This window comes from Crocodylus porosus, unplaced genomic scaffold, assembly GCF_001723895.1.
Source record: "Crocodylus porosus isolate Cpor-Errol unplaced genomic scaffold, CroPor_comp1, whole genome shotgun sequence".
NCBI lineage: Eukaryota > Metazoa > Chordata > Crocodylia > Crocodylidae > Crocodylus > Crocodylus porosus.
This window is the reverse complement of record NW_017728951.1, coordinates 1,159,702-1,166,964: the sequence shown is the minus strand read 5'-3', so window position 1 is coordinate 1,166,964 and position 7,263 is coordinate 1,159,702.

The window sequence follows — 7,263 nt, the reverse complement described above, 5'->3', positions numbered from 1 at the left end:
GCTGACTTGAAGGTATCCAGCCTCTCAAGGTGTTTCTTCACAAGGTCAGCATTGATGGAGGGTAAGGAATCTCCCTCACCCAGGCCTTCCTGTCCTGTAATAGGCAGGGGTGTCCCTTGGAACTGGTGAAAGACTGACGCAAAGTACCCATTTAACAAGTTGGCTTTTTCCTGGGCATCAGTTGTCAGAGGTCCCATCTGGTTTAGAAGGGGTCCAGTGTTGCCCTTGTTTTTCCTTCGGCTCCCCACATATCTAAAAAGGACACACACATACACGTGATGCCCCCTGATTGATCAGCCTTCTCCTGCTCCCCCCAACCCCAAGCAGCCCTTTGCAGCCCAGAACTCTGCCCGCCTGCAAGGGAAAATCTGCAGTTTCCCAGGGTTTTCTCCTTTAAAGGAGAAAATCCATGATTTTCTGCTTTTTTCCCATTTTTTCCATGATTGTTCGTGACCCTTTCAAACATTATTGCAACTCACTTTTGGGTCATGACACATAGGTTGCAAAATGCTTCATTAGAGGATTCAGTTATTAAAGTTCCAAACTCATAATAGATAAAACTTGTTAAAGTGAAGCTATGTTATCTAAAATACTCCTCACATACAAGAGGACCTTAGGCACTAGAAATAGAATTCATTTTTGCAAAAATGTATTTAAGTATATACTTTTTCCCCTTTCACTTATGTGACCCCATTCCTGTCTCCAACCTTATGATGGAGGGGCTGCATCCTGTTTTCCAAGAAGAGGGTGGTGACAGCATCAAAGGTAACCACTTGTAGCTGGATGGAATTTGCTGCTTGCTAGTCCAAGAAAGACATCAAAACTTGTACTAAGTCAGTCAAGGAACCAGTGAGGAAAGAAAGAGGATGAGTTTTGGGGATATAGTGCTACAACTGGTGCCCTCCTGCTATGTTTATGATTAGTGAGGAAACAGGACTAGAGAGAAGCCTTATAAAAACCACTGAAAACAAGAATGAGGATCAGAGAAGCTGGAAGCCAAGAGCAAGACTGGGAGAGAAGAGCTGCTCCAATATAAAATGAAAATACAACAATGTTAGCAGTAGGGAGGCAGAGAAAGAAAGGAGTAGGGCTGGCAGATTATAAATCTATTCCTTCCCCAACCTCTCAGGACTTGTTCCATTAGCACCCCAGCAAACTTCCTTTTGAAGCTCCTTTGTCCCTCTTCCTGAGGAAGAGAAGTAGGTGGCAAATTCTCTCAGACCTTTACAGAGTGTCTTCAGACCTGTCAGCCTCCATCTCCTGGGCAGCATGACTAGGCCCCTACATTATGAGGCTGTAGAGTGGAGTCAGATAGCAGGGAGAGAGGTACAGTCAAAGGTAAAATCCTTGAGCCTGTATCACCCTTGTGTTACAGTGCATGGAATTACATTGGCATAAACCTGAAATAATGCAGTGGTGTATCAAGGCTTCTCTTCAAAGCAAAAAAACCCAATAAAAATACCTCTGGTTGAAAATACTCTAATGTCATCAGAAACCAAGATAGGAACAATATGTGCATTGTCTACATTATTTCACTATGTGCAATGAAAAACAAGTCTTCCTTCCCAATCTGTTTTTGGCTTCTTCCCTCTGGCCCTCTTCTATTTTTGATCTCTGTATAGTGTCACTTGTCTCCTGGCTGCATTCTGTGGGTGCGCACATGCCTTTTGCCCCATCTCAAACCCCTCTGAGGTGGGGCAAGAGGCACATGCAGGAATGAAAAAATGTTAGACCCATGGATATCCATCCAGGGGTCTAAAACAACTGCTCTGCAGAAGAGCGGAGCAAGGCGCAGTCCCAGACCCTCCCAGGGAGTCAGTCCTCCAAAAAAGACACTCTGGTGTCAGCCAGAGCATCACTTTCATTCTCTTGCTACCTTGGCCCCCAGCACTGTCCAAAGTAAGTGGGGGGGCAGGTTCATGGGTGTGGGTGGGTGAGGGGTGGCAGGGGGATGTTGCGGGGTTTGGGGAGTGGCAGGAGGGATATTGCCAGCGCTGCAGGAGGGTATGGACCCAGCCCAGCCCTATGAGGCTCACTAATCTGGCTTTGTACCAGAGTGGGTCACAGGACCTGGAGCCATGTGACCTGTTCCAGTACAAAGCCAGACTAGCGAGCCACACGGGGCTGGCCCAGAACAGCGCCCACACTGGGCCGGGCAGCAGGAGCAGCTATCTGGGCACAGTGCATGGTCCCCGCATGTCATGCCAGCTCCTGCCACCAAGGGCCCAGCTTGGCCGGGTGGCAGAGGGGCCCCAAGGGTGGCAGGACCCAGCTGGGCCCAACACATGGTCCTCACTTGCCGCGCCGGGTCCTGCCTTGCCAGGTGACAGAGAGGCCCTAGGACCCAGCTGGGCCCAGCACACGGTCCTCACGTCCTGCTCCGGGTCCTGTCACCATGACCCACCCCTGCCAGGTGGCAGAGAGGCCCCAGGGCTGGCAGAACTCTGGGTGGGCCCAGTGCGCGGTCCCCACGTGCTGCACTGGGTCCTGATGCCATGGCTCAGAGCACCCCACTCCCACTGCTGCTCCTAAACGTAAGTTATGGGCCTTGGGCGGGGAGGCAGTGGCCCTCCAGGGGGGGAGCTGGGACACTGGACAGGGGGGCCATGGCCCTGTGGGGGATAGGGGCTGTGGCCCTCCAGGGAGGAGCTGGGGCCCTGTGGGGGAGCATTCCATGTGCTGTGGTAGGTGCTGCACTCTGTGGGGGCCAGGGGACCCACCCTTCCTGAGCAGCCCCCTCACAAGGTCCCCACACCCACAGTCCCCCCAGCAAATCACCCTACACCTAGCCACTCACCAACCCACATCCTTTCACACACACACAGCCACCTTCCCCCACACCCTTTTGCACCCCTTTCCTGCAAACACCACATCCCACATCATACACTTATCATGTGCAAAGAAAACCAGAAGTACACATCAACACATATAGATATTTAGAATTTGTTTTATTGTGATGATAGAGACACCGGTAGGCTTCCATATTGCTTTAACATTGTAAATATACCAATAAAGCATTGCCTAACTGATTGCTGTCTCTCTCTCTCTATAGAGGTGTGTGTGTGGTCTTTAATTGTGGAAAAACATGTATTTGGGGGTATTTTTAAAAATGGATTTGGGATGCTGCTGCAGCAGTCCAGCTTGCACAAGAGGTAGTGTCCCCAGGTACCAAGTGGCCAGGCCCCAAAAGCTGTCTATTTGTATCCTTCAAGTATCATGGGCTGTAAGGCCCACCTGGCTAACTAATAGCCCCTACTGTGTGGGGCCAGTGGGTGAAAGATGCAACAGAATTCTTGGGACAAAAATGGCAAAAAACAGGATAGGAGTGTCGTGTGGGTCAAAGGGTCAAAACATGAAAATAAGTGCGCCTGAGGGGGACACTAAGCAGAGCCCCCTGGGCCACACCCACCAGTCCTCTAAGGCATCCAAGGAGCCGGTGGATGCTGCCCACTGGTGGTCCAACCGGAGACGTACATGTACAAGTGAGAGGAAAACAGCCCCACAGTCTCCAGGCACCTTCACGGCCAGAACTTTCTTCCTGGTAAAATACAGGGCCCACTTGGCCAAGGCCAGGAGGAGGTTGACCAGGAGGTCCCAGGACTTGGTGGGGCTGTGGATGGGCTGACCAAAAACAAAAAGGTGGGGGGGTGAAATTCAACCAGAACCTCAAGAGGAATCTCTGGAGGTGGAGGTGAAGGGGCTGCAGCCTGGTGCACTCAAGGGTCATGTCTGCCAGGGCCTCCCTCTGCCTGCAGAAAGGGCAGGAGACCAGGGTGTCTGTGAAGCTTGTCACAGACATCATGGCAATGGCTCCATGAAGGAGCCGCCAGATGAGGTCCCCAGTGGCTCATGGGATGAGAGTGGAGTACAGACTCAGCCACTGGGGTGCCCCAGCCATGCCCTCACTGAGTAGGTCCCACCAGTTGGTGTCTGGGCCAGGGATGAGGGCGGTATGATAGTGTTGCGCATGAGAGTGTAGGTGATGGCGATGGATGGTGGAAAAATGGACCAGTCTGGTGTCCTGCAGCTGGCTGAGGTGGTGGAGCAGGGAGTACTGTGAAACCAGGCGAGGCGCTGGCCCCATGACAAATTCTGGTGGGCTGGGGGGGAGGTGGACCGTCACCACACAGGTCAATAAAAGCAAGGGGGTCACTAGGTAGGGCAGATTTCACCTCCTGGACCAGACGGCAGGTTGCATGTGTCCCACGCGCTGAGACAGTGCAAAGGGGTCCACCCACTCCTGCCTATCGTATTCCAGGAGGTCTTCAACATGGGTGACACCAGCCAGGATCAACCTCTGTTGCAACCGGGGTGCCTCTACCGTTGGCACCACCAGTTGGGGGTTCCGGAGGAGGGCTTGACAAGCAGGTTGGCACCTTGGGTGACTGTTGTGGGGGATCTGGAGGCCTGAGACCAGCCTCCAGGCCCAGAGGAGGTCCTGGTAGAAATCTAGCAGCCCTCGCCGGTCCTCCAGGGAGAAGCCCAGCAGGCTGAGGAGCTGCCAGTTTTATCGGAGCCCCTGGAAGTAGCAGAGCAAAGCGTGCCCCAGGTGGCCTCATGCTGTGTGGCTACCAACACCGTATAGCAGTCGCTGCAGGGCCTGAAGGCGGAATGCCAAGACCTGGCTGCACAGGCAAACCAGGCTCTGGCCACCCTCCTGCAAGAGGAAGCTCAGGACCTCTGCAGTGACCCAGTGCTGTCCTGGCCAAAAAAACTTCAGCACCCATCTCTGAAGTCCCAGGACCTCAGGGAGCACAGGCAGTGTGTGTAAGCAGTGCCAGAGTATGGACAGGACCAGCTGATTCAGCACCAGCACTCTCCCATGCAGGGAGAGATATCGTAGGAGCCCTGCCCATGCTCAGAGCCACTCCACCACCCTTGCCTCCAGCTGGTGCCAGTTCTCTGGTGGGGAGGGGTTTGTAGGGGACAGGTAGACCCCCAAGTAGAGCAGCGAGCCCACACCCCAGTGGATCCTGCAGAGTGAGGGTGGGAGTGAGCCCACCTGCCACCCGTCACCAGGCCAAAACTCTTGACCCAGTTGACCGGGGCAGAGGAGGCCACCGAGTACAATGCCTGGCAGGCCTCCACCCATGCCAGGTTGCCTGGACCAGGAGGAGTATATCGTCGGCATACACTGACAGGACCAGTTGCACTGCCAGCTCCCAGAGCATCAACCCCACCACCTGCTTCTGCAGGAGAACAAGGAAGGGCTCCAGGGCCAAGGCATACAGCTGGCCTGACAGCGGGCAGCCTTGACACACCCCTCTCCTGAACAGGATAGGCTCTGTCAGGGTCCAGTTGAGCTTGACCAAGCATTCTGCAGAGGCATACAACACCTGGAGAACCTGCACAAAGCGGGGCCCAAAGCCAAAGGCCCACTGTGTGCCTGTGAGGTACCCCATATCCACTCTGTCAAACGCCTTCTCCTGGTCCAGGAATAGGAGGGCGAAAGACAGGCCCTCCTGGCATGCTAGCTCCAGGAAGTCCCAAACCAGGTACATGTTGTTGAAGATGGAACATCTGGGCACTGTGTATGTCTGGTTGGCATGGATCACATCCATCACCACAGACTGCAGGTGCAGCAAGATGACTTTTCCTACCACCTTGTAGTCCATGCAGAGGAGGGACACAGAACACCAATTCCTTAGCTCACAAGGATCTCCCTTCTTCGGCAGGAGGGTTAGCATGGCCTTCCAGCATGACAGGGGGAGCTCCCTACTTCCCTTGGCTTTGGCCCAGACCACAGCAAGGTCTGAGCCAAGGATGTCCCAGGAAGCCCGGTAGAACTCCAAGGTCAGCCCATTGATGCCCAGAGCCTTGTTGCAGGTATCAGTCAGAGGGCAGCCAAAAACTCAGCCAGAGTAAGAGAAACTTCCAGCCAGTCCTCGTCACCCACACTGACCTGCGGGAGTCCCTCCCACAGGGTCTGACAGGCTTCAGCATTGATCAGATCCAGGGAGAAAAGCTCTTCATAGAAGACCTGGGCACGCTGGCGCATCTCGCCTGGATCCATGAAGGGGGTGCTGTCACCCACCAGAAGGCAGGTGATGTAATTCTTAGCCCCCCGCCTCTCCTCCAGGGCATAGAAGTGGGAGTTGCGGGAGCTGAGGACACATGAGTAGACAAATGCACAGCCCAAGGCAGGAAGGGGTGCAGCCAACTCACTCCAAAAGCTCTGAGACCAAACCAGCAGCTAATAGTAGCCAGAGGCAGGAAAGGGCCTGGCCATCTCCCCAGAAGCTCCTGAAACGAAGCTTGCAGCAACCAGCCACAGCAGCAGCAGGCTGGGACAGGAAGGGGCATGGCCAGCTTCTTCCCAGAGGCTCCTCCCCCAGAAGCTCCTGAGAACAAGTAGCCCTGAGCTGCTTGCCAGGGCAGCTTTCTGTACTGATGGGGCCAGAACAGGACAGCTTTTTATACTGCTGGGGACAGCACAGGTGCTAGCTTCAGGCTCTATCTCCCCCTGGGAGGAACCAGGCAGGGTTATTTCGCCCCAAGGGGCACAATTTGCTCCACAACCAAGTGCATGTCTGAGCACGTGCACTGAAGCAAAAAGTCCTGGCTCAAATGTGCACTGCTTCTATTTGAGCTGCTGCAAGCACACATGCTTGCATGTGTGGACACACCCTATATGTATCTAGTGTTTTAGCCCTGTTCTCATATTCTGTGCTAATGTTTTAATAGTCACTGGAATTCTAAATTCATAATTAAAGTTTTGGTCAAAAAAAAAAAAAGACCTCTTGCAACAGAATAAAACCAATCCAAAAATCTCTCAGACATGGAGGCCATGCCAGATGCGAGAAAGTGGAGCATGTGATGGGAGAGTTTCTCTCCACTCATAAAAGGAGGATCACTGCTCTGGGGATATGTGAGGAGAAAACCTATGAGGTATCTTATAGAAGAAAATCCTCTATTCAAAGATGAGAGAAGGGACAGAGATGAGAGGGCTGCTGGCAAACAGATTACAACAGAAAATGCTACTCCTGGTTCTTCAGAATGCTTGGACCAGAATAGCTTGTTAGTTCAATTGTGACTTAGGCCACTGGCCCAAGTTACATTTCTGGTGCAATTAATGTGACTAGTACGTACAGCCTGGTTTAAATCATGGGCCCAGTTCATTAATATTATGAACCAATTGTGACAGGGGCTGGCATTTTCACAGCCAGATCGCCTGAGGGAGCAGATTGAGGGCCAGGTTTAATTGCAGCAGCAGAGGCCTTGCTCCCAAGGCCTCTGATTGCTGTTGAAGAAAGACACCAGGTA